A 26,375-nucleotide genomic window follows, 5' to 3' on the forward strand; every position below is an offset into this window, starting at 1 on the left:
GTCCAACCCAGAATTATTGAACATGCTTCACCTCAAGACCTCTACATCCATCAGAACTACAAGGGCAGGAGACCTAAACCTCAACACAGATATTAATAGGATGTGCTGGAGGGACAGATTCATCACCCAGAGAGTCCCTATGCTGTGGAACAACATCCTGGTACATGTGAGGCTGAGCACCTCACTGGCTTCATTCAAGTGAGATCTTGACCAATGGATGGGAGATTGCAGGTATACCCCAGGGATAACCTCAGTATCACTGCTTGACAGAGGCACAGCAAAATAATGGGCATATTATCCATCAACTTGAAGGGGTGGCAGAAGCCACAAAACTCTGGGCTAGGCTTATTAATGCCCTAGGGCAGATAGCCTAGTATGAACCTATGAACCTATGCACATAGGCCTGGGGCAGTTCCTGCTATTAGGACAGTGGTCTGCAGCAAGCTATATAGTAGTAGTGAGTTTTAGCCATTGGTTTTGACCATGGCTATTCCATGTTGCTTCTTGTTGTGGTACAAACATGGGTGTGTGGTTATCCATGCTATTTATTGCTAGTCACCCTCATTTTGTATCTTGTTCCATGTTTTTGCACATGTACATCACTGTATGACGTGTGGCCTGGTAGTGTCAGGGTGCTGATGTGGGCTTTGACCCTGTTTTCTATTACAGCACTGATATCTACATTCTCTATACTGTGTGTGTTTACACACCACACATCTTGATGTTTATACTTCTGGCATTGGGTAGCATTACATCTAGGTTTCTATCCCTTGTGGTACCCATGAGGTGGGTTTGTGTTTTTGTGGTTTATGATTCTTGAGGGTGGATGTTAGTTGGGGTCCTCAGGTGTGCATGTGGTACATGATATTACATTACTTAACACATGGCATTCATGCCTCAGGTGGTGCTGCAGGGCCACCTCTGTCAGATACACATACTACACTCCTTGTACATGTTTGGCAGCAGGTTGTGTCATGTTAGGCATCCCTGTTACTGTATGAGTGAGTCAGAGTGGGTATCAGTCCCAGTGTTCCTACTGACCAAGCGTATCTGCTTATGCGTTGCCTCTTTGCCAAGGCCAGGGCATACTGGGCACGCCTCCTTCTGCCTACTGGGACAATGTCAGGTTGTTCCTCCTCCGAGTCACCCCCTGCCTGTGGTGGCCTTGGCAATGGTGGGGGGATGTTTGGCCCAGCCCTGTGCTGGTCCTGCTGCAGCTGTTTCTGCAGGATCATATTATGTAGCATAGCACATATCATGATCATTTGGGTACATGTAGTTGGTGTGTACTGCAAGGCTCCACCAGATGTGTCCAGACACCGGAACCGTGACTTGAGCAGCCCAAACACACGCTCTATGATATTACGTGTTTGTGCGTGTGCCTCATTATGGCATTCCTGTTCAGGTGTGTGTGCATTTCTGATGGGTGTCATCAGCCACGGCTCAAGTGCATAACCTGCATCCCCCACTAGGTGTCCGTGTGGGAAGTCCCCATTGGCAAATGATTGGTACAGCTGCGTCAGATGCCAGATATGGGAATCATGGTAGCTCCCAGGGCAGCCAGCACACACATTCATTATTATGCCCTGGGCATCACACACGACCTGGCAGTTGATGGAGGGGTATCCCTTGCGGTTAATGTAGGCTCTACCCTCTCCTGCTGGTGCTTTGATGCGTATGTGCATGCAGTCTATAGCACCCAGTACCTCAGGGTATTCCGCTATTTGCTGGAAGAGACGCATATTGCTGGCCAATACCTCATGGGCATTGGGGAAATATACATGATCACCGACATGTGCTGACATGGCATCCAGGAACTGGTGTAGTACCCTGGAGGCTGATGCCTGTGATATCCCCATCATATCACCAGTTGGTCTCTGGAAGGTACCTGTTGCTAGAATTCTTAGGCCAACACATACCTTGGTTTCCACTGGGATGGGTTCCCCTCTGTTGGTTCTGTGTGTGAGGCGTGGCCTGCACAGCTCAACAATCTGCTGCAGGAGCTCTCTGTCCACTCTATAGCGCTCTACTATCTCCAGCTCATGTAACCCATGGTAGGTGACCCTGGGCCTGTATACTCTTCTCCTTCTCCTCACTCTGGGTTGTCTGTCAGCATCTGCATTGTCACCACCCTCAGCAATTCGCCTATGCCTGATTATAATAGCTATGGCAGCCCCTAGCATTTCTGCTCTGAGTTCAGCTTTTTCAGTTTTCAATTCTGATAGCTTAGTTTCTGGCAGTATCTGTTGTGAGAAACAGCCTGCACTGCTCTTTGCAGTGTTTTAAGTGCTGGGTTGGGCTTCTAGTCTGCCTGTGTAATTGCCTGCTTCTAATTGTTTCCACCAATTAACTCCAGTAGTATCTTCTGGCAGTTTCCTGGATTTTAGTTGTTTCCTGTTTCTTTTGTGTTTCCTCAGGGGGAGCAATGTGCACACCAGCTTAAACACGCTCACAGTCACTTAAACATGCGCACACATCCTTACACGGTGTTACACGCCGCACATCCTTACACGGTGTTAGCTAGGCTGATTCATGCTAAAACGCCGCACTGCCTTACACACGCGCGCCCACGGAAACCGTTGTAAACGGTTTGCAACACGCTCCCACATGTTGAACCTGCCTTACACGCAAGACACGCCAAGATGCACGATATATCAAGAAACTTTGAGTGTAGGGATAGCGTATACCCTCAATTTCTTGACTTTCCTAGTGTTCTGTTGGGACACACCTCCCTCCCTGATGTCTGTCTGTCATCTGTTACCTTACATTGCCCTCCAATCTGGTACATTTATTGCTATCATCCCCACCCCATGTTGTCACCTACCTTTTATTCTGTTCCTCTCCCGTCTCTAACTCTTACACTACTCAGACAGTGCTCATTACCTATGTGACAGTGTGATTCAGTATTGTAACCCTCATTTACATAGGATTGCCTAGTAATGACTAGTTACATGTCTTACACGGAGCTTCCCCCCCTTGACAACCACTAAACGGAGGCCATATTGTTTTTGGTCTGCAAGTCCCTCCATTGACATTTAATGTAATACATAAATCCCACAATTGTGGGTTTATAAGCTTCGGTTTTCAGTTTTAGGTAGCGCACCCGTTTGCGGGTGCGCTGCAGTTAAACACAAAATCCCGTGAAAAAAAAAGTTATATAACTTATTTTTGCAACACTTTTTCATGCCAATGGCCACATATTTGGCCATTGGCATGCTTAATGAAACATATGCACCCTTTATTTGGAGCTGACATAGCTCCGTTTTAATTTTTGCAGAAATGTACTCAGTTGTCAGCTGAGTACATTTCTGCAACACGTCCGTTACACGGACTAGTTTCTGTTGTGGATCGCTCAAATACCTCATTTGCATATCTTTGAGCTGCAAATGAGGTATTGAGCATTTCCACGCCCAGTCCGTGTAAGAGACGTGTTAGCTGTCTCTTACACGGAGATTTGGGCTGTTCCTGAATCAGGAGGCTTACACGGAGGCTTACACTACTCTTGAACTCCATGTAAGCCTTCCTGAATCTGGCCCTATGTTATAGCAGTAAACTGATGTTAACAGTGGTTATTAGCATTACTCCTTAACACATCATTTTAAGCAGCCTAAAGCAGTCTAATATACGTTTTAATAGGAATATATTTCTGAAGGCAAATAAATGCTCATGCATGTATATGTGTGTGTGTGTGTGTGTGTGTGTGTGTGTGTGTGTGTGTGTGTGTGTGTGTGTGTATATATATATATGTATATATATATATATATATATATATATATATATATATATATATATATGTGTGTGTGTGTGTGTGTGTGTGTGTGTGTGTGTGTGTGTGTGTGTATCTATATATATATATATATATATATATATATATATAAATAAATATATATATATATATATATATATATATATATATATATATATATATATATATATATAGGTGAGTTATGTAATGCATGTTGTGTGTCTGACCCATTTGCTCCTCTTCCATTTTAAATATGCAGTAAATTGATCACCCTTATATAAAAATCAGCAAACTATAACAGACCCTTTAAACTTTCATGAACTCCAGCTGTAGAGCTTTAAGACATAAGATCATGCATCATACTTGGATTCACTGTGCATGCCAGGATGATCAAACTGGAGTTTGTATATGACTTGTAATCAAATCATCATGGCAAGCAAAGCCATTTGGATTATGGTTAATAGGATCATGAAATTTCATTTCATTAAATGAAATTACATAAATTAAAACTAATGATTGTTACTCTAGTTTCCAGTCAAAAAAGAGTGATTTCTTCTTTAAATTTGAGGGTTTGTACAAGGAGATCAAAACAGATGTATATGCATCTATAAGAATGTTAAAAGCAGAATATGAATACAAAACACAAAATAAAGTAAAAATGGTAGGATATGTTGGAGTTCTGGTGAATGATTGAACCAATCTAAAATGTCAGATTCAATTAATTTCATTAGTTTGACATTGCTTTGTACTAGTTTTAAAGTTTTACAAGACTTTCTTGGGAAAATGGAAAAATGGCCGGTAGTACAAATTCAGAAAAAAGGCCTTGGCTGAATTGAAAATCCAATTTCATATCTAGCAGGTTTGCTAAAATACTTACAGGGTAAGGCTTTATTCAAGTCTGCTATCCTTTAAAAACGTGAACAGGAAAAAATGCTTTGAGTGAGAGAAAGTTTCCTTACATCTTTAATACAAATTAGATGATTTTATTTAGTTAGATTCAGCTCACAGATGCTGAACTCCCAACCATTGTTTTACATAGGGAATTAATTTGTTTTCACAGGCTTTCCTTTTCTTTGTATTGGTACTAGTATGGCGTTGGTATATATAAGTTCAGAAGATACAGTAGACTTGTTTTCTATAAAAAAATGCTTACATCTAATTTTTTCATTGGGTTGGAATGGAAAGGCCCCATGTTGCTTTAAGACAAGCAGGTTACTGACAAACCCTAAAGTCTACAGTAGCAGTAAAAAAAACAAATTATGCTTACCTCAAACTAGTTTGTCAAAAGACATAGGCGAACATATTACTTGCACTCAGCTGACTATATTTTTAACATGAATCATTCACAAAGCTTGTGACTTACTATTCTTGCACATTTAAACATTTTAGAGCTCTAGGGGCTAATATAGGAAAACGATTAACAGGTTTGTTGGGGCAACACTTTGAAAACATTCACATTTTCTAAATTGGAAGGGCACAGGGGTAGAATTATGAAACTGAGAGTCCAAAACTGAATTTTATGATGTAACTCCTGAGTATACAAACCAGTCATTGAAGGTTAGTAATGTGCTATGATCAACATGTTGCAAGGCAATTAAAAGCATGCACTATCTAAACAAAAGCATGATGATTGATTTTTAATACAAAACTAAGGACATAAGTACAAATCAAGTGACTAGATATAGGATACAATACTACTCTTCTCAGCCCTTATCAGACCCATCATTCACTACAATGCCCCCTTCAGCATGTACTTAGGCATATACAACAGTTTGTATGCCCACTGAGGTATCTCACCAAGAAAATCCAGGATATTAACACATTGTTCTATACAGGTTGACTTAGAGCCCTGTCTCTGTCTATACTCTGTTTCCTATGAGTTGTTGAGAGACAATCTGTGCTTAGCTTATAGGACATCCATTAATCCAGTACTGGTGGAGCTTTCGTATAGCCACAAAATGAAAAGCACCAGAAACACTAGATCCACAGAACATGCTTGGGAGGCAGATATCTGTCACACAGGATCCCCATGCTCTGGAACAGGATCCCCATCCCTAACCCTATTGAAACATAGCATTGACCATTGGATGAGGAATCATAAATTCATCCTAGAGCTGACTCCAATGTCTCTTATAAACAGAGGCCAACATTAAACATTTTCTAACTAACACTGGATAGGAGATCGTAAATTCACCCACAAGCTGGCTCACATGTCCCCTGTAGACAGAGGCCAACAGTAAACATTCCCTAACTAACATCCCCCCCCACATACATTTTTTGCCACTCCCTAACTAACATACACCTCCAATGTAGATGCACCTGTTACAAAGGGATGCAATTGGATTGGGTTGCACAGCTAGGCTTATAAAGGCCCTGCTGGGCATTAGCCAAATGTATACATTTGAACCAATGAACCTGTGAAGGTTGGTCAAGTCATACTGGGAAGTTCATGTAGCTGGACTCCAAACTTGGCACTTTTATATATATATATATATATATATATATATATATATATATATATATATTTTTATTTTACATTTGTTAACTGGGTAATGTCGGACTGGGCAAGAAGCCCATTTTCAGCAGAGACCTAGGTAGAAAAGCTCCCAAGCAATGATTACAAAAATTAAGATAAAAACAAAAACAAAAACAATTTATATGTTGTACAACTGAGTAAAGTTACAAGTAATTGAATAAAACATTGATGAAAAAAATAAACATGGTACAAATATGAAACAGTATAAAATATCAAAAATATGAAATAATCAAGTTCAGATTAAATAGTAAAAAGAAGACATATATATATATATATATATATATATATATATATATATATATATATATATATATATATATATATATATATATACACACACACACACACACACACACACACACACACACACACACACACACATATATATATATATATATATATATATATATATATATATATATATATATAAAAGCACTGCCCATAAACCAAATTTACAGATTATAGTACCATCCTAGAATAAAACAAAATAAACAGACTTCTGAAATTTCCAAGGAAACAGTTGTTTTTTTACAATATTTACTGAAGAGTGTGAAAGAGTTGGTGTAAATAATGGCACCCAACAGATTGTATAATGATAGGCTGCTATACCCAATCCTTTCTTTCACTACAGACTCGCCTATCCATGTGCCTGCCTGTTCTACCACTGACAAATACTCAGTGCCAACTAATAAAGCATTAAAAACTGAAGGCAAGTGCTATCTCAAAAATTTTCAAGTAAAATGAAAAAAGAATGCTACAGTACACAAAGGGAGACGCCTCTGTTACCCCAGCCAAAGCTGCCATAGATCCAAATAGTGAACGGTACTGCACTGCTATAAGTGAAAGAGAAACTGACCAAAGTCATGAATGTACATGCCTCTGACCATAAGATGTGTTGTATGCATGATAGACAGATTCCATGGTCAAATTCACTGTGAGAATACCATTCTATGTAATATATTACACTCATTACACTAAAGTCAGACAAATAAAGTAAAAGGCCACATTGGTCACTAAACTCATGAATCACTAAAAGATTTCTAAGCTAAGGGCATTAGATATAAAATCATAATACCAAAGGGTTGGTGATACTTCTGTAACACAACCCTAATGTTGGTCTTAGAAAGTAATTTACCAGTGCAATGAGGGACCGAAGAGTATCAGTTACTCACACTGAGTGCTGGTGGCTGAGGCATCATCACAAATCATTCTCACACATACTAGCTTGCACTTTAATGCTTTAGCCTTATCTTCTTGATTAAAAGTTATAAGTGTATGATACAGATAACAGATCAAAGGTATATTCCTATCGAAGACTCTATTTGTTAAAAATGATAAAAGTAGATTTAAAAGTCATAGAGAACAATACCCTTTGTTGAGAGACTGAAATATAGTAAAAGCCTTCACAAACTTTGAGAAATGTTATTTGTTGGACAGAGATGATATCTCTTAATTAGCCCCCCGACACACACACACACGCACACACAAACACATGGAGCCATAGCCTGAAACAAAATGCACAGTCTTGCCAGATGTTAATCTATACTGACTTATTGATAACTACTACCTTAAGAAAATATATGATAGATCCCAGTAAACAATGCACATAGACAAAGCAAGTGTATATACGCAAGGCCAACTGATGCCCTTAGTGAAAGAGTTCCATGGCACACTCTCTACCGACTGCCCACCCTCACAGACATTCCCCCATCTTGGCTTACCCACATCATCTAGATTACTTTCTTATTCCTTTTTTCTCACAGTTTGTCTTACTCTTTATTTTTTTCTACATTTATTAATTCATTCATTAAACAACTTTAAGGTAGTCAACACTGCATTCTGATAACTGTGGAGGAAACAACTACATTAAGCTGGTGATCTGGGGACCACAAGAATCCCTGAAGACACTGTTTTTTTATGCTTCTGAGATGCATTTTACAACTTTTTAAACAACCTTTTTATCCAGTGATGGCCTGAACAAAAATCATGATTATGGGAAGAAATTCAGTCTTGCTTTTGAACTTTGTTTTTCCTACATCCTTTCAACAACTCAAACTGACCAAGGCTACAGTGAAATGATTAAATTAAGCCGAGGGTCTAGGGGCCACAAGGTATCTAAAAGCCATGGGGGTTATAGATGCCCATGAGGTACACTTAAGAGCTTTGTTTAACCATTTGATCCAATGGTGGCCTGAAGAAAAATCAAGCAAAAGGAAAGAAATTCAATGTCCTTTTTATTTCAAGGAAGAAATGAGTTGTATCCAATGCTAAATGCTCACAGCAGTTCACAATAGACAACAAATACAAATGCATGGTATGACACATAAGTCATATTTGAAAATAGTATCTGCCTCCCTACACTACCTAAAAATGTAGTCACTTTTTGTGTATCCCCATCTGGTATTAGATTAGGATGAAAAGTAGGGGTCAAATTTCCACAGTCATATGTTTCAAGTTGCTGCTGTCATATGAATGTATAAAATGTTCTTCACTCCTACCCTCAAAAGACAGGCACCTAATGTGTAGCCTTCAAATTTCAGACTGGGACACAAATGAGAAAACAAACAGATCATTTTTGCTGTCAGACTTATAAACAGAATACTTCCTTACCCTCCTCCAAAAGATAGCATACTGTATATGTATCTGATGTTTGACTGTGAGAAAAATGAATAAACAAACAAATTAATAATTACAGTAATGTTTCCAACTTACTTGTAATCAGTACACTGCTCCTGTACAAGCTTACTTTCCCTCTGTGCACCCTGCTGACGCTTGTGGGAATAGTTCAAGAAATTGTGACCACACTCTCCCTATCTCAAGATAGGGACCTCTTTGATTTGGGAGGAAAGTTAAAGTAATAATGACATTCCCAGCTACACACATATGCAACAGCAACCTTCTATGTATACCTTTCAACAGGGCTGGTTTTAGACTTGGTGAGGTTCAGGGCAGAATCTACTACTATGTCTGTGTCAAATCCACTCATACATTCTTGGTATGTGGAGGTCATCATCCCACAGAGTCTCTGAATGTCTGGGCATGATGCATTTTAACCCTCCCCCCTTTTCTTTTTCCTTTTCTGAGAGAGACAGAGAGAGAGAGAAAACTGATTAATCTGAGAAAGTGATAAGATGATGAGGGTCATTTATTTTCATATAGACAACTCCCAACAACCACTTCTAGCCATGTTTTAAGTCACATTGTGATAAAAGGGATGGCCTTATAAGTTTTTTTTCACCTTTTTCAAACAAATGGCTGCCGCACATTAAAAATGTTTTAGGTTGGTTCACACAAATCATGCTGTTACTGCAAAAAAGATTAATAAACAGACATCAGCTGGCATCTAGTCATTTTCCTCTACAGACAGTCACAGCAATTATATCTACTCTGCCTGTGCATATCAGGTGTCCAGTTAAGTGGTCCATCATACGTATTCCAAATGCACAATAGTCCTGCTAAGCCAGATAGTGTCTGCAAATAACACGAGGGTCAGTGACAGTTACTTTCATCTAGCCAACCCCAAACCTACCCAGCAGTTATAGCCATGAGATGTAATGACCATGTCATATATTTCACCTTTGATCCATACAGTACTCTACACAAATCACAAAGGCAGAAATATTGCATAAACCATCTGGATGACTACTGTCAACATCACTGTACCATTCCTCTCAACTGTTCAGAATTCTGCAGAGGCTAAGATTAGTCAATCAGTAAAGGCAGACATCAGAGATTCATAAGTCCTATTTAAAAAAATGCACAATGTTGATGCAATACCTCAATGCTGCTTGAGTTCCATGGCTTTGCCATTGAGCACACAATGCTCAAGTCTAACATGGTATGTTGTTTGACTTAAATGATGGTGAAATAAAATGGAACATCTGTCTCTCTGGGGCATCTATCATATTACAGCTGCATTCTGTTCTGTATGGGTGCCATATTTATTTATTTATGTTTTAAAAAAACAATGTATTTTATTGTTCTAAACAATAATAAATAAATTTGGAAAGAGCAGCCTTCCAAACATAGCACTCTAGATGGCCGCCTATTTGCCATATCCATAAGGGTGGTCCTACAAAGGGCAAAGCTGAACCTGTGCAGATTAATGCAAGTGAAATTTATTTGACAAATATTTATTTTATTTATTATTTTATTTTACATTTGTTGACCGGGCTAGTCTAACTGGACATATGTCCATTTTCAGTAGAGGCCCGGTGAGAAAAGCTCCAGCATAAACAGTTAAACTGTTAACAATTTATAAAAAGGACATGTATATTAAAATTACAGTACAGAGATAGCATTGTTTATATGAATAAATATAATACAGATTATGGATTATAGACAATATACAAAGGTTTGCTAGGGGAAAAGTAAAGAACGCAACAAAGACAGTGACCTTAATTGACAAAGAGCATTCCTTTAAAATGCACCTACAAGATAGCAATAGTAGCAACCTGCTGGTGAAAACATAATTAGCAGCAACTGAAATAGATTATTATCCGTTGCTGCTAATGAATCCTGCTATACGTAACTGAGTCGGATAATTCATTCAGCAGCATTACATTGATTTAAGCTTTACTGTTAAAAAGACAACTAATTTGGTTGGGTCATCAAGGCAACTGCCTAGTCTGTACCAAAAGTCCTTATATTATACATTATTCAGTCATATTTCAGCAGTGGAAGTTCATCATGAATCTTAATTTATTTGAACTTCACCATAATTTTCAGAAGACAGCAATTCTGGTACAGAATGCCCTGCTTGTCTTGACAATAAAGAGAATTTGAGATTGCAGGTTTTGCTCACAGACTCCTATATGGCCATGTTATAAAAGATATGATGGAGCCTGCTTCAAAGGGTGCACCACTTTCTCCAAAGTTTCTGTACAAAGAAGGTTGGAATATTGCATTTGTCTCCAGCACACAGTAGAACAGGCAGCTTCTCTGAATTTATTTATACAGTGCTATAACAAAAACAATCATCTCATACAGTTTCTCTTCAACTGTATGACTTTTTTGTTTGTTTTATTTTCATTTCTAGAATATATGTGGCAGAGCTCCAGAGTCTAAAGGTTTAGTCCCAATCTGTATGGCATTTACATGTTTATTTATTTGTTTACTGGGTAGGTTGAATGGTTCATCACAGACCCCTTTCAGCCATGACTCAAGCTCACAAAGAGAAAATACAGGCATGCTTACTGAATTACAGTTACAATTCAAAGAACATTTTGAGTGCATTTTTGCTGTATACTGATTTCACAGTTTTGTTAATTATATGTAATAGAAATGTAAATCAGGTTAAAAGATAAGACTAAACCTCATCTTTAAACAAGGAAAGTGAATAAATATCTATGCTTGAAAGTAATAATTTGCTTAGCTGGAGGAAATCTAAACATGTGTGCATCATTCTTACATTGCTTTGGTGGCGGTGGTAGATTATAATAGGACCAATCTGGGCAGCTGCCTGTGGCTCATAGATTAGTGCAGGAGTAGACCACTGCAGCTGCATCTGTTGACACCAGTGAATGCATTTCTATTTACTTATGTTTTAAGTAAGGGAATGTTGTAGTCCTTTAATTAAAAAAAAAATCAATAAATAAACAATAGCCACATCTTGCGAAATCCTAGGGGAAAGACAAAATGTGGCTTTGTGTGAAACAAATTTGAAATATATAACTTTGACAAGTATTATTACTATTAATTGTTTACCACCATCATACATCTGAGGTACGCAGAGTCAACAATGTTGCTATAATTGATGGTTACAGGGACTGTTTGTGTATGCCAATGAATGAATCTGCTGGGTTGCCATAGATATCAGCCATTATTCTATCTTTGCAAGATTAGTGTCCAATTGTATAAAGCAATTTGTTTCAAAATTGAGTCAATGTTCTACCTTATAAACACTGAATAAAGTGCTTATAATTGATGAGTGTGAATATGGAGACTGGTAGGTTATAATGAGAGTAATTCGAATGATCTTTTTATGGTTCAAATAGCCTGAAATCCTCAATCTTGATATTATCTGTTAACAAGTTTTGTTTGAATTCTTCATGGAAATAAGTTCAAGATTATATCTGGGATTCAGAAACACATACCATGAGGGGGAAGCCTTAGCATGCCTATTTTTTTCTAGCTTTGGCATGCCTTTCTGATTCTTAGACTGCTTTGCTGGAGATATTTTCATTTATGGGGACCTCAACAGGGAGGGTGCTCTTGCTGGCAGAGCTGATAAACTAGCACTCTGAGGCAGTGCCTGATGTAATTTAGCCATGTAATCTCCCTCAGAAATGCCAGTGTTTCCAAATTTGTGTGGGAGACCCTGACATTTCTGATGGAGATCACAGAAATAACAGTGTCTCTCAGTTTATGTGGTCAAGCAATTCAGATAATCACTTAGCTATATGAAATTTCATTGTTGGATAAAAAAGGACTATTGTAAACACATAATGGTCACCTATTTACTTATAGCACTACTCCTGGTGCAGGTAAACACAGCAAAAACATATATGTGTCTGTGTGTTTGCAAGTGTATGGACATGTATGAGAGTGTGCATGTGTGTGTGTGTGTGTGTGTGTGTGTGTGTGTGTGTGTGTGTGTGTGTGTGTGTGTGTGTGTGTGTGTGTGTGTGTGTGCCTGGGGGTATGAATGAACCTGCATGAATGACAGTGTTAGTGCATGCAGTGTTTGTGCAGGTGTTTGAATGTGTATCTGCCATAGTAATTGCATGGGTGGTGGAGTTAGGTATGTACTTAAGAGCTGAGATGTGTGCATTTAAGTGGGTTAATGAATGAGTGTTTCAGTGAGTGTGATTAACTGTGATGGGGGTTTATTTATATAAATGTGTATGAGTTTGTCTAGGTCGGGTGTCTTTGCCACTGTGATGCACATGCTAATACTACCATCAGGTCTGACAGTGATTTTGTGGGCTAGTGTCTGATTCACTGTCATGATAATCTGATCTTTCACATTGTAACCATAGTTGTCTTTGAATCACACTTTCTTACCATTATGATAGTTGACCGATTTTTAGTAGGCAATTTCTCCAATTGGTGAGCCCTTTTCTGAGCTTAAGGGTACAACTTAAATCTATTTAATTTACTTTATTAAACAATAACTATAATTTAAGTCAATCAATAAGGGGAATTCAAAAGATAACTTGCATTTATACATGGTCCTAAAAGAGCAATATAATGATGGGGGGGCATGGTTTGAAAATATTCTAGGGCTCAAAGTACACTTAATTTGCCACCTTTTTGCTAACAATTCATATTTATTGAAAAGGTGTTATTTTACATTATCTAGAAATACAACTAATGTTTGTTGTTTTCAGATATCATCAGGGAATTGTTTCCAACAGGCTTTTTCCAATTTCTGAAAAACCCTTATAAGCAATTCTGAATATAGTTGGGATCTGCTTAATGCAACTGCATTCTCTTCATTATTTCTTACAACATAAGTAGAATTTTTCAGAATGTTTAACAGCTAGAAAATGTTATTTGCTGAATAATTTAAAATAATGATAATTACCAAAAGGTTAGCTCAGCCGGTCACTGTAAATCAAAAAAGACCCTTGAAGTAGTAGCTAATGATAGATTCTAAGGTCTGATAAGAAAAAAAATCTAATATAATTAGACTGTTTTGCACACATTGTATGTTATTACATCTTACTATAGTTGCACTCTCTACCATAACCTACACATTCCAATTAATTAAAACTTAAACCTACATTATGTAAATGTTCCTCTACTGCATCAAATATTTTTGGAAACTGTATATCAGATTTAACAATTACTGTAATATTATCTCTATGAAAGGGAAAACTGAAATTGATAAATTAGGCATAATATTCAACCTCATACCTTTAGAGTTATCAGAACTTTCTATAAATATTATATTCATTATTAAACTAAATACAACATAGAAAATAAATACACCTGCTTCATCCTCCTCTGTCGCTGCATTTTCTTCTTAAATAAACATTTATCATCAGCTTAATCCATATATGTGTATAAACATCTATTAGTACCATTTCAATAATACAACTGGTTCTATAACTTTCAACATATTTCTTAAACTACTATTACTGACTGAACTAAAAGCTTTATTCACATCACACTAAAATTAGTAGTCATGTGTTAGTTCTATTGCCTATTATGTCAATAACTTCCTGTATTATTAATAACATCTTGACTATCTTTACCTATTTCAAAAAATATCCTGAAGAATATTTTACAAGACCTTTCTTGTAGAATTTTACAAAGAATTTTATAATAAGTATTGATTAACATTATTGGTTTTTAATTTTTAATATCTTGTTTATTCCCCCGTTTTGAAAATAAATCTCATTTTGGTCAGACATCATGTCTGTGCTGATAACTTTTCTAACCATCCCTTCAAAACAAATAAAAAAAAAAAACTTTTGTTGAACATACATGGAAAAAAAAACCCCGAAGATATCCCATCAGAGCCAAGGGATACATCATGATTTGTCTTTGGCAAGATAGTATACAATTCTACTGATGTCATTTTCTTTCTCCCAAAATATTGTCATTATCAAGCCAAATTATATCCTTATCCTGTATTATTTGAGAATTTTTTTCAACACATTCCTAAATTATAGTCACTACATTTTGAGAAGAGACACTTCACCTTTTCATCTTTCAAACTTTTCATAAGACATGAATTTCATCTGTTTCCAAAATAAAGGTGGCACGTCTTGTCTAATTCTTTTTACCACATACTGATACTGACTCAATAACAGCTGAACTCTTTTTTTGTTAATACATTTAACTTTCTTTTAATGTATTTCCACCAAACTGTTTTATATTCTGATTTTTTTATTATTCTAGAATGTTCATTGCATTTTAAAATAAAATTGTTTAGCAGTGTGTCTACAAAGGGAAAATTAGTAAAATTGTTAAATCCTGTTTGTGTAGCACTTCCAAAACTATATTCTATTCTTATGTACCCACAAACAATGCATTCATTTTTTAATCTCTTTACCTCACCTATAATATTCTTATTCCTTCCTATTTCTATCAAAGTGACCTTATGATCTATAATCTAAACATAAATTAAGTGTGCCTATAATAAAACAAGGAAATCAATATAAGCAACATACTCAGTCTAACTTACTAAAGTACCTTTTTTTTATATTTTGGTCTTCTTAATAACACCACCAATTTTACTTTCCATTTCTTTATATGGCAATTCTCATATCCTAAGATAATTGTTGACTAAAATTAAAGGCTGTAATACTTTAAGAATTTCATTTATTTTTTACACCTGTGGGAGCATACATCACTATTAAATAAATTACAATAAAACAATCTACAAATTACAAAGCATTAACCTGACAGATAAACTTGTACTAATATTTAAGACCTTAAAGCCTGAATTAAGCAAAACTGTTATACCAAAGCAAACATCTTTTACTAAACTGCATATCACTTCCGCTTCCCATAAAATGTTTGTTGTTTGATGTCCATTAAACATCTAACATCTAAAAGTCAAATTCCGTCAGCTTTATTTATTTATTTTGCAAAAATCTAATACGGCAATAAGTTGGCACACATTAATACCATTAATATTTAAACTAACTATTAAAATGTTATTCTTTCCTTTTTTTAATATCTATCTATCTGTCTATCTATCTATCTATCTATCTATCTATCTATCTATCTATCTATATCTATCATCTGTCTATCTATCTATCTATCTATCTATCTATCTATCTATCTATCTATCTATCTATCATCTGTCTATCTATCTATCTATCTATCTATCTATCTATCTATCTATCTATCTATCTTTATGTATGATCCACACTTCAAGTTTCTTTTTCTAACTCTCTTACATATGATACTGCTTTTTTTTCTTCCAAACCATCATTGACAGTTTCTAAACCTTGACTACAACCCCCTTCATGATTTTGTACTTCATTTGTAGGGCACATAATACTATGCATATCATCTTCCACTTCATGCTAATACCTATGCTTATTTTTCCAGAATCTTGTTGAATGACATCCTCTTCATGCATTTTGCCCGTGGTGCATTCTACAAGAATATGTAAACCTATTTCTTCTACTTAATTTATTATCTGGCAATCACACCAGAAATGATCATTACCCTTACTTTCCCTACAATACGTTTCACAATTAACCCTTATATGCCCTGACTCCCCACATTATGTACATTTTCTGTTAGTACAATTGTGTATCAGATGAGTACCATCTCTACAAGAAAAAAAGACACCAATGTTTTGGGATGATTTTTAAAATATACATATGCTCTATGTCCTGCTATAGTAACTACACTTGGAATATGTCAAAATTTCTTTCTACAATTTTCAACACAACCTAAATCTCCAGTGCCCCATTCATACTCTGTATTTCATCATATATTTTTATTTTTTTTATATCAACAACAGATTGACAAGATTGTATAATATGTCTTAATAATTTCTATATCAGTTTTAGCAGTACAAAATTGCAACACTAATGTTACTTTCAAGTTCAACTTCAAAGTATAAAAATCATACTGTGCCCATGATATATATATATATATATATATATATATATATATATATATATATATATATATATATATATTGCTGTATACATTTTTTAGATGTTGGAGCAGTCTCAAAAGTCATATCACAGAAACAATATTTTCCTATATGAATAAATGCATGTACATCTTTAGCTGAAATAGCCAAAGGCATGATAATATAGCCTGAAACTTCATATCTGCCTATGGTAAGTTTTGTCTTAGATAAAAACTGAAGGACTGCTAAAGAAGGCAGCTGTTTTGGAAAAAGCACTTGCGGTATCTGCAATAGAATTTTCACAAAAGCAGAATATGATGCTCTTTGTAATCTCTCAGTATGTTGTGTACTTGCAGTGTACTCCTCCATGTCTCTCTGACAAAACAGGTTAAGAGTATTAAAATCTCCTTTATGCCTGGTCATCAGTTCCTGTATGTCAACATCTCTGGATTGCAAACCCTCTGAAAATATTTTGTCCATTATTTTACTCAGTTACACTGTAACTTCTTTGTTCAGTTCTTCCTCATTTAACATTAACTAAAATGGTTGTATTGTAATATTAACTTCCTCTGCTTTTACAACACATGTTTCAGTCTCTCTGTTCTACTTCCATGTCACAATCACACTATGATCCATTACAACACTTCCTGGAATGAGAAGAGTAGAGGTGCTTTATTAACATTTACATCCATTTTATACCATGCAAAAAGTTTTAAATCGATTACTCACACTCTCATTTGTTATATTCATACTTACAATTATCTGCAAAATATCAGCACAGAAGAATTTGACAATTTTATTTATTTCATTCTTTTTAATTTATATTTACCTTCTACTCTGTCTTTTCTTCCACAATCATCATCTCATTTCAGTTAATACATCATCCACTTCCATTTTCATGTTATATAACAAATTCATGCATCTTTATCAATAGTATGTCTTTATCATACTTCTCATACAATATCATACATTTATGCAATTAAATCCAAACCATCCATGTTCATTTTTAAGTGTTTCCCAAAATTCTTTACTCTTTTCATAATCCCAAAACATTGTATTGTTGTTTCTTCTTCACTACAGTCTACGCATTTTCTTTCCTCTGTCACCTTATATTTTCTATTCACTTTCACTTCTAACTTGCCTAATATAATTCTCCACAAAAAATGTGGTTTCATAAAAATTAAATAAATGCCTTTTTTGCCTTTCATTCCCTTTTTAATCTTCGTTTAGTTTCTTCTAGAAGTACATACACATCCTGAAAAAAATCAGTCGTACCATTTTTTTTTATTTTCCCATCAACCTTACTTACTTTTAACTTTGATGCTTTCATGTTACTATCTTTGTCTTTCATGCTGACTTTTTTCTTTTCCTTTTTTCCTATCATTTTCTTTTGTATTTCTCTTATGTTTATCATTTCCAAAAATAAATACATATATGTTAAATGCACCACTGGATTTTTTTTTTAATTCAAACCACATTCTTCTTTTTGTTATAAATTATCCATCATCTTACTGGGTTCATCCTTGAGCACCAAATAAAGCTAAAAAATTACAAGTATCTAATTTGCCATTTGAGTGTAAACATATACATTCCTCCTAAATATGCTATTTTTTGTCTTTTTCTGAAATGATAAATAAAAACTTTTCCACAAAGCTAACATTTTTATTTGCCCCAATTTCACTTTCCATTGACATACTGTACCTTCATACTTATCAAATGTAATTCCCAAAATCTTTATGTATTTTTTTGTAAAATATTTTCATTTTATTTTTTATCCCACCACACCCCTTACACTTCATTTTATTTAACTGCAGCCCAGCTTTTATAACATCTCTTCAATCCTTAGGACAATCTCAGTTATTCATCACTAGATAATGTCCATATGTCTTACATATTGGTAATATAACATTTCCTTCCATCTCCCATCTTGCTTCCCTCATTTCATCCATACATATCTGTACTACTTCATTTGTTACTAACATGCATATGAGCATACTCATTTGATACCACTGTCTTACTCTTCTTTTAATTCTTATTTTTTCCATCCATTTATCATAACTTGTACCCATGAATTTTCATAACATTTCTTAATTACATTAATATTTTTCTCCTACACCATATGCTTCTAAAATCTGCAACATCATTGCCTTAGCCATTTTGCATGCAATCCATCTTACTTCTTTATTTTCTTTAAGTATTACCTTCACAACTTATTCACTATAGTTAACATTTCTTTCTTCTCTTTTCCTTTTTTATAGTTAATATTCCAGAGTGTTATAGGCCTCCAATGCTTTAAAATTTCTTTCATATTTTTCCATATAAATATTATCACTCTACCACATATACTTCTTCCATTATACATTTTTAATCAATTAGTTAAATATGTAAAAATACATTTCATCTTTCTTTCATATTCTTATAATACTTATAACTTATACCATCTAATATTTTGCTTATCCATTCTTACCTTCTTTTATCACTATCTGTAGTTCTTCTGGACCTATATAATTTTCAAACACATCCTTTACTTTTTGAATATTTTTTTCACATTCCATTCTTTTTGCTCATCCATCTCCTATTTGTCTTACATTCTACAGAAATCTCTACGAACTTCATAATAGCATCTTTATTGTATGTTTGTACTTTATATCTCCTTTGCCATCTAATACAACATCCATCCTTCATTCTCTCATTTTTACCTCTTTTCCAAAATAAAAGAAACCTCATCTTTCTGTATTTTCTTTTAAACAAATATTGAACAGCATTTTTACTTTTTTTCTATTCTTCTCACGTATCTGTTTTCCTATTTCCCTTAGTTGTCACTTTCTTCTTCTATATTTTTCTCATAATTCCATAAAATGTTACTATATTTCTTATTTTAATTCTTCTTTTCAGTTCTAAATATATATTTTTTATTACATTTTTTCTTATAATTAGTCACCACTGTGCATAGTTATGCCATTGCCATGATTACTCCATAATATTTCTTGCTCTATTATCATTTAATACTTGTTTTTAAACTCTGTAGTTAATGTCTTTATCCATTTCCCTCATTTATTATTTTGCTGTCTTCCCCTATACTAGCCCATACTGGTCTATGATCTGAAAGTTCTGCCATCCACCGTTTTACTTCTTTCATGTTTTTACAGTAAATTATATAACCAGTTTCAGTTTTATTTCTCATTTATATGTCCATTTTTTATTATTTCCTACTTAAAAATGTCCACATTTTATTAATTCCCTTCATCAGAAGTATATCAAATATCAAGTATATCAAATATAGCTGGCTCAACCAGCATTCTAGTATCCTGTGTTGGTACCATGAACCTCCCCCTTATGCCCTCAGCTCTTGGACTTGGACTTGGAATTAAAAAAAAAAACTTTACTGTATCTGTATTAAGCTGATCTATTAATCATCTTACTACAGATCCACACCACCTCCAGCTTTTCCAATGGAAAGCAGAGATGCACAACATGGCCCCTTCTCTCCTGCCCAGCAATAAATGTTCAGTTTCTGTGTTCTGCTCTGACATTCCTCCAATTTATTAAAATAAATAAATAAAACATAAAGAAAGAATGTCTTTTTAAAAACTGTAGTAAACTGCTTGAAACAAATATAGTGCAGTTGCTACAGTTTGTACCATCCCTGCACCAAGCTCTTCAGTGCTCAGAGTTTAGTTAAAAAAAAATTTCTAACTTTTAAACTGTAGCAAAATGTCTGCTGCCACACACAGAGATGCAGCATTAAGGTCTGAGTGCAAATGCAATACTGTCTTTCTTTGGATCTACCTGGTTCATCAGATTTATTTATTTTATTTTAAATTTTGTTTTACCAGGATAATCCGACTGAACAGCTTGTGTCCATTTTCAGCGGAGTCCTGGGAGAAAACCTCCAAGAAGTTATTTATTCATTTATTTTATTTTACATTTGTTTACCGGGATAGTCCGACTGGATACATGCCCATTTTCAGCGGAGGCCCAGGGAGAAAAAATCCACATAGACAAACTTACATAGATTACACAGAAGTTAGCAAACATTTATAAAAACAAAGTGATTATATACAGTGGGTTAGTAGTGTTCCCTAGTAGGGACTCACAATTCTCATGGACAGACAATTAAAAGTAAGAGACATCAGATTGGAAGCAGAGCTTGGTGATGTAGTTTAGAAGTTATGATAATTGCAGAATATGCATTTAGTTTATAACTTAATCAGGGTTGGTACATGGGCATAGCTAATTCACTTTGAGATACTGTTTGAGGTTTTTTTTAAGAGACTTTTGGAGGATTGTAGGGTTATATAGTTTGGAAACAAATTCCAGGTTTTGCCAATGAAGTTGGCAAACAGGAATTCACCAGCAGAGTTATTAGCTTTGTGGGTTTGGACCATTAGTTTATCAGCTGACCGTAGGGATCTTTGGTTGCTATATGGCTTAATAATATTTTTAAGTGAGGGGGTATCCTCAGGGTGGTACAAAATTTTGTGCACTATTAGGAGTTGATTGAATTGAATTAAGCTGGGCACATCTAGCCACTCTAGTTGTTTATGGTTCTGGCAGTGGTGTGTTCTATAGGTGGAGCTAGTGGCGAATCTGGCAATATGATTGTAGCTATGGGACAGCTTACCTAGTTCAGATTTGTTGAGGTTTGAGAGTACAGGTGAGGCATATAAAAGAGTAGAGAGTAGGTGTGATTGGGCGATTGCAGTCCTAATCAGTGGGGTTAAAAATGTCTTGTTTCTATACAGTGATCCAAGCTTCTTATTGATGGTCTGTATGGTTTTGTTGACCTGTAGATCAAATTTGAGATTATTGTCTATGATAACCCTTAGCAGTTTGGCGTGATTATCTGGGGAAATAGTTGTACCATTGTTAGCTGTAACAGAGAATGAAAGTGTGGTGGATCTATTAGTGGGAAAGAAGAGTAGAAAGTTAGTTTTATTGGGGTTCAGAAGTAGGCGTTGGTTGGTGAGCCAGTTCTAGATAGTGTTAAATGTATTTTGGGTTAAGATTTGTAAGTCGGATGGGGAGGTGGTTGAGCAGATAAGAGTGGAATCATCTACGTATTGAATGCAGGTGGCTTTAGGGATATCAGTATGGAGGTTGTTGATAAAAATAGAGAAAAGTAGTGGACCTAGTATGGACCCTTGAGGGACACCAACTGTGAGAGGTAACTGGCTGGAGAGTTTGCCCTGCCATAGTACCGCCTGCTGTCTACCAGTCAGGTAGGACTGGAACCACTGGATAGTAGGCTTGTTGAGGGAAATATGTTTTAGTGAAAGAATGAGAAGTTCATGGTTGACAATGTCAAAGGCTTTTGATAGGTCAAGAAAGAGGGCAAAGGTTAGCCTATTGTCATTCCTGTTTTGGTTTATGGCAGTAGTAAAGGAAAGGAGGGCTGAGGTGGTGCTGTAGTATGGCCTGAAACCATGCTGGGAGTCAGATAGTAAGTTATTCTGTGAAAGGTATTGCATTAGTTGCTTGTGTACACATTTCTCCATTATTTTGGCTAGTGGGGAAAGAATGGCAATGGGTCTATAGCTGGATATGTCTGAGGAACTGCCACCTTTATAGAGTGGGATGATGTGAGATATTTTCCAGAGGGAGGGGATAGCATTTTTGGATAAGGTTCTGTTGGTGAGGATAGATATGGGATATGCAATGGCATCTGCAGCTATTTGTAGGTACTCTGCAGGGAGGAGGTCAGCAGCTTGGGTGGTAGGTTTTAGTTTTTTTAGAAGTGTTTTGATAAAACTTGTGGATATTGGTTGGAAGCTAAATTCTGGGTGATTATTAGGTAGATTAGGCATGTGGTTTAAGTTGTAGGGGGTTAGTTGATTTGCTAGGGATTGGATTGTTTCAGTGAAAAAGTTATTAAAGGCACTAGCTGTGGTCTCTGGGGAATTATGGGTGTAGTTAGCCGGGGTTGGGGTGGTGGAGTGATCTGGACAAAATAGTTGATTTAAGCCTGCCCAGAACTTTTGAGGGTTGTTGTGTTGTTTTTGTAGGAGATTTTGGTAGAAACTTTTTTTTTCCAGTAAAATAGATTTTTTTGTATCATTCCTGAGTTGACGAGATTTTTAGATGGTCAAGTTAGGCTTTGGTTGTTCTCCAGCTGGCCCAGGCTCTGTTTTTAGTTTTGATTTTAGCTTTGGTATCTTTTCTGAGCCATGGTGCTGTATTTGATCTAGTTTTTATTGTACGTGCTGGAGCATGGGAATCAAGGATACTTAGGAATTTAGTGTTAAAGTGATCTATGGCCTCCTCTAATGTTAGATTTTTTTAGTTCTGACCAGTGAGCTACTTTTAATTAATTTTGGAATATAGCAGCATCAAAGTTTTTCCTGTTTCTAAATGTCTTATATTACAATGTTACAATGTTACAAAGTTACAATGTGAATGCATGGTTATTAAAGAATAACTGTAAATAGAATGCTAACATTTTTAGCAGGCATGACAGTTGAATGAAATAAAAGTAGACGAATAACAAATGGTAGAATGCTAACACATAAAAGGCAAAAATAGTAAAATGCAATACAATCTCATAGTACAGTCAGGAGATCACAAATCTTACAGTACTAGTGCAATATATGTACATAAGGTACTCAGAAAAGGTACATATTTACAATATTTAAGAAATATATAATGCACAAAGGTGGACCAAGATGACAATGAAAAATATGCATCAGGGGCCTCAGGGTGTAACCTGCTTACAGTGGGGTGAGGATTCAGGGGGGTCATTGCAGTTGTAAAGAGGGTTAGCATAAAGATGAGATTTAAGGAGGTCTTTAAATGTGGTTGTGCAATTTTGGAGCCTTAGTTCAGGAGGGAGGATGTTCCATGCTTTTGCGACCTCATTGGAGAATAAGGCTTCTCCAGAGCTGTTCTTGTATGGATTGACTTCAATCAGGGCTTTGTTACTGGATTGTAGACCCCTGTTGGAGTTGTGGAAATTTAACATGTCAGCTAGGGCAGGGGTTCTCTCAGGATGGTACCGAATTTGATGAGCTCTGTTTAGTTGGTGGTAGCTTAGTAAGTTTGGAAATTCTAACCAGTGTAATTTAAGTAGGGATTGGCATTGGTGGGAGTGTGATTTAGCACACACAAAATAAATGAATGCAGCTTGGATTAAATGACCCCAGAAAGAAGAAGAAAAACAGTTATAAGCACAAAAGCTTCCAGGTTCATACACTAAATGTAGGAGCTCAGCATAAAAGTAAGTCCAAAGAAAAAATCCAGAATAGAGTTCAGATAAAATCCAGGTAATTTATTAGGTTAGCACTTTCGTGAACATCACATCCACTTCATCAGACCTTACAATAAATTCTGACTTCATAGTATGCTATTATATAAGGCATTCTGAACATTCCTAATTGAATAAATGTTACACCCATTCTTCTTAAAGGTGTCATAACAAATAAATATATATAAAGACATTTAGTCTCTACATATATCTATGAAGTACATCTAAGAAATAAATGCATTTAATTATATGGAGACTATACAAAGTCAATAACTATAACACATATAATAAAGTCAATTTAATGCTAAAAAATTATTTATATCACATAAAACTTCTTCTTCTTCTTTTGGCTGCTCCCGTTAGGGGTCGCCACAACAGATCAACTATTTCCATTTCTTCCTGTCCTCTGCATCATGCTCTGTCACACCAACCACCTGCATGTCCTCTCTCACCACATCCATAAACCTTATCTTAGGCCTTCCTCTTTTCCTATTACCTGGCAGCTTCATCCTTAGCATCTTTTTCCCAATATACTATGCATCCCTTCTCAGCACATGTCCAAACCAATGTAATCTTGCCTCTCTGGCTTTATCTCCAAACCATCCAACCTGGGCTGACCCTCTAATACACTTATTCCTTATCCTGTCCACCCTCATCACACCCAGTGCAAATCTTAACATTTTCAACATTTAAGTTTATGGCAGTGGAAAAAGTTAATGAGAATGAGAGAGGGGGTGATCATGTGAATAGAACTGAAACATCAGAAGTATGATGGATAATACTGCTACAAGCAGACTGGGGTAGTGGTCTTAATGACAGAGTACCCCTTAAACCCATTCTGAAAAATAAGGGTATACATAAGTAAAGTATATAGATAATATGTGACAATTTAATTGATGTATATGGTAGTCAGTATTCATTGTCCATTTTTAAAATTTATTATTTTTTATAATATATCTTATTACAGCAATAATGATAGATACAGTAATGAATATCTGGATGTATTATGTCATTAATTGAAATATATATATATGGCGTTCAATTTTTATGATGAATTTTGATTGATTTTGCATGTTAGTTTTATGTGATATAAAGAATTTTTAGCAGTAAATTGACTTTATTATATGTGTTATAGTTATTGACTTTGTATAATCTCCATATAATTACATGCATTTATTTCTTAGATGTACTTCCTAGATATATGTAGAGACTAAATGTCTTTATATATATTTATTTGTTATGACACCTTTAAGAAGAATGGGTGGAACATTTATTCAATTAGGAATATTCAGAATGCCTTATATAAGAGCATACAATGAAGTGAAAATTTATTGTAAGGTGTGATGAAGTGGATGTGATGTCCATGAAAGCGCTAACCTAATGAATTACCTGGATTTTATCTGAACTCTATTCTGGATTTGTTCTTTGGACTTGCCTTTACACTGAGCTCCTACATTTAGTGTATGAACCCTGGAATTTTTTGTGCTGGAGTGTGATTTAGCATTGGCTGTGAACCTAGCTATGTTGTTTCAGCATGTGGGGAGTTTGTTCAGGTCAGTTTTATTAATGTTAGTTAGAATTGGGGAGCCATAAAGTAATGGTGATAAGAGATTATTTCTGGCTATGGCAGTACTAGACTTGAAGGTTAGGAACTGTTTACTGTGATAGAGGTATCCTAGCTTTTTGTGGACTTTAGAGATGGTTTGGGATATGTGTTTATTGTATTTAAGTTGTTGATCAATTGTGATGCCTAGTAGTTTGGCCTCTACTACTGGGGTGATGGTGTGTTGTTAGCTGAGAGAATGGAGAAGATGGGGTCATTGGTCTTAGTTGGGTGGAATAGCATTAACTGCGTTTTTTGGGGTTTAGCATCAGTTTGTGATTGTTTAGCCAGTTCTCTATCTCAGTGAAGGATTCTTGGGCTTTACTTTGTAGAAGATGGATGTTGGGTGCCGAGCAGATTAGGAGTATCATCTGTTTATTGGACAATATCAGCTTTAGCGGTTGCTAAGTGGAGTTTGTTTGTAAATATGTTAAAGAGAAGGGAGCCTAGGACTGAGCCTTGGGGGACGCCACATGTGACAGGGAGTGGGGGGATAGAGATTTGAACCATTTGACAGATTGTGAGTGATCGCTTAGGTAACTGTTGAACAAGTGGAGGGTGGGATTATTGAGGTAGAATTTGGAGAGGCAGGCAAGGAGTTTATTGTGGGAAACTGTGTCAACCACCTTGGATAAATATAGGAAGATGGCAGAGACAAGTTTCCCTTGGTTCCTGTATGAGTTGATGGTATTGGAGAAGTTA

The sequence above is a fragment of the Protopterus annectens genome, chromosome 2.part0, assembly GCF_019279795.1.
Source record: "Protopterus annectens isolate FY-2018-M chromosome 2.part0, PAN1.0, whole genome shotgun sequence".
Classification (NCBI taxonomy): Eukaryota; Metazoa; Chordata; order Ceratodontiformes; family Protopteridae; genus Protopterus; species Protopterus annectens.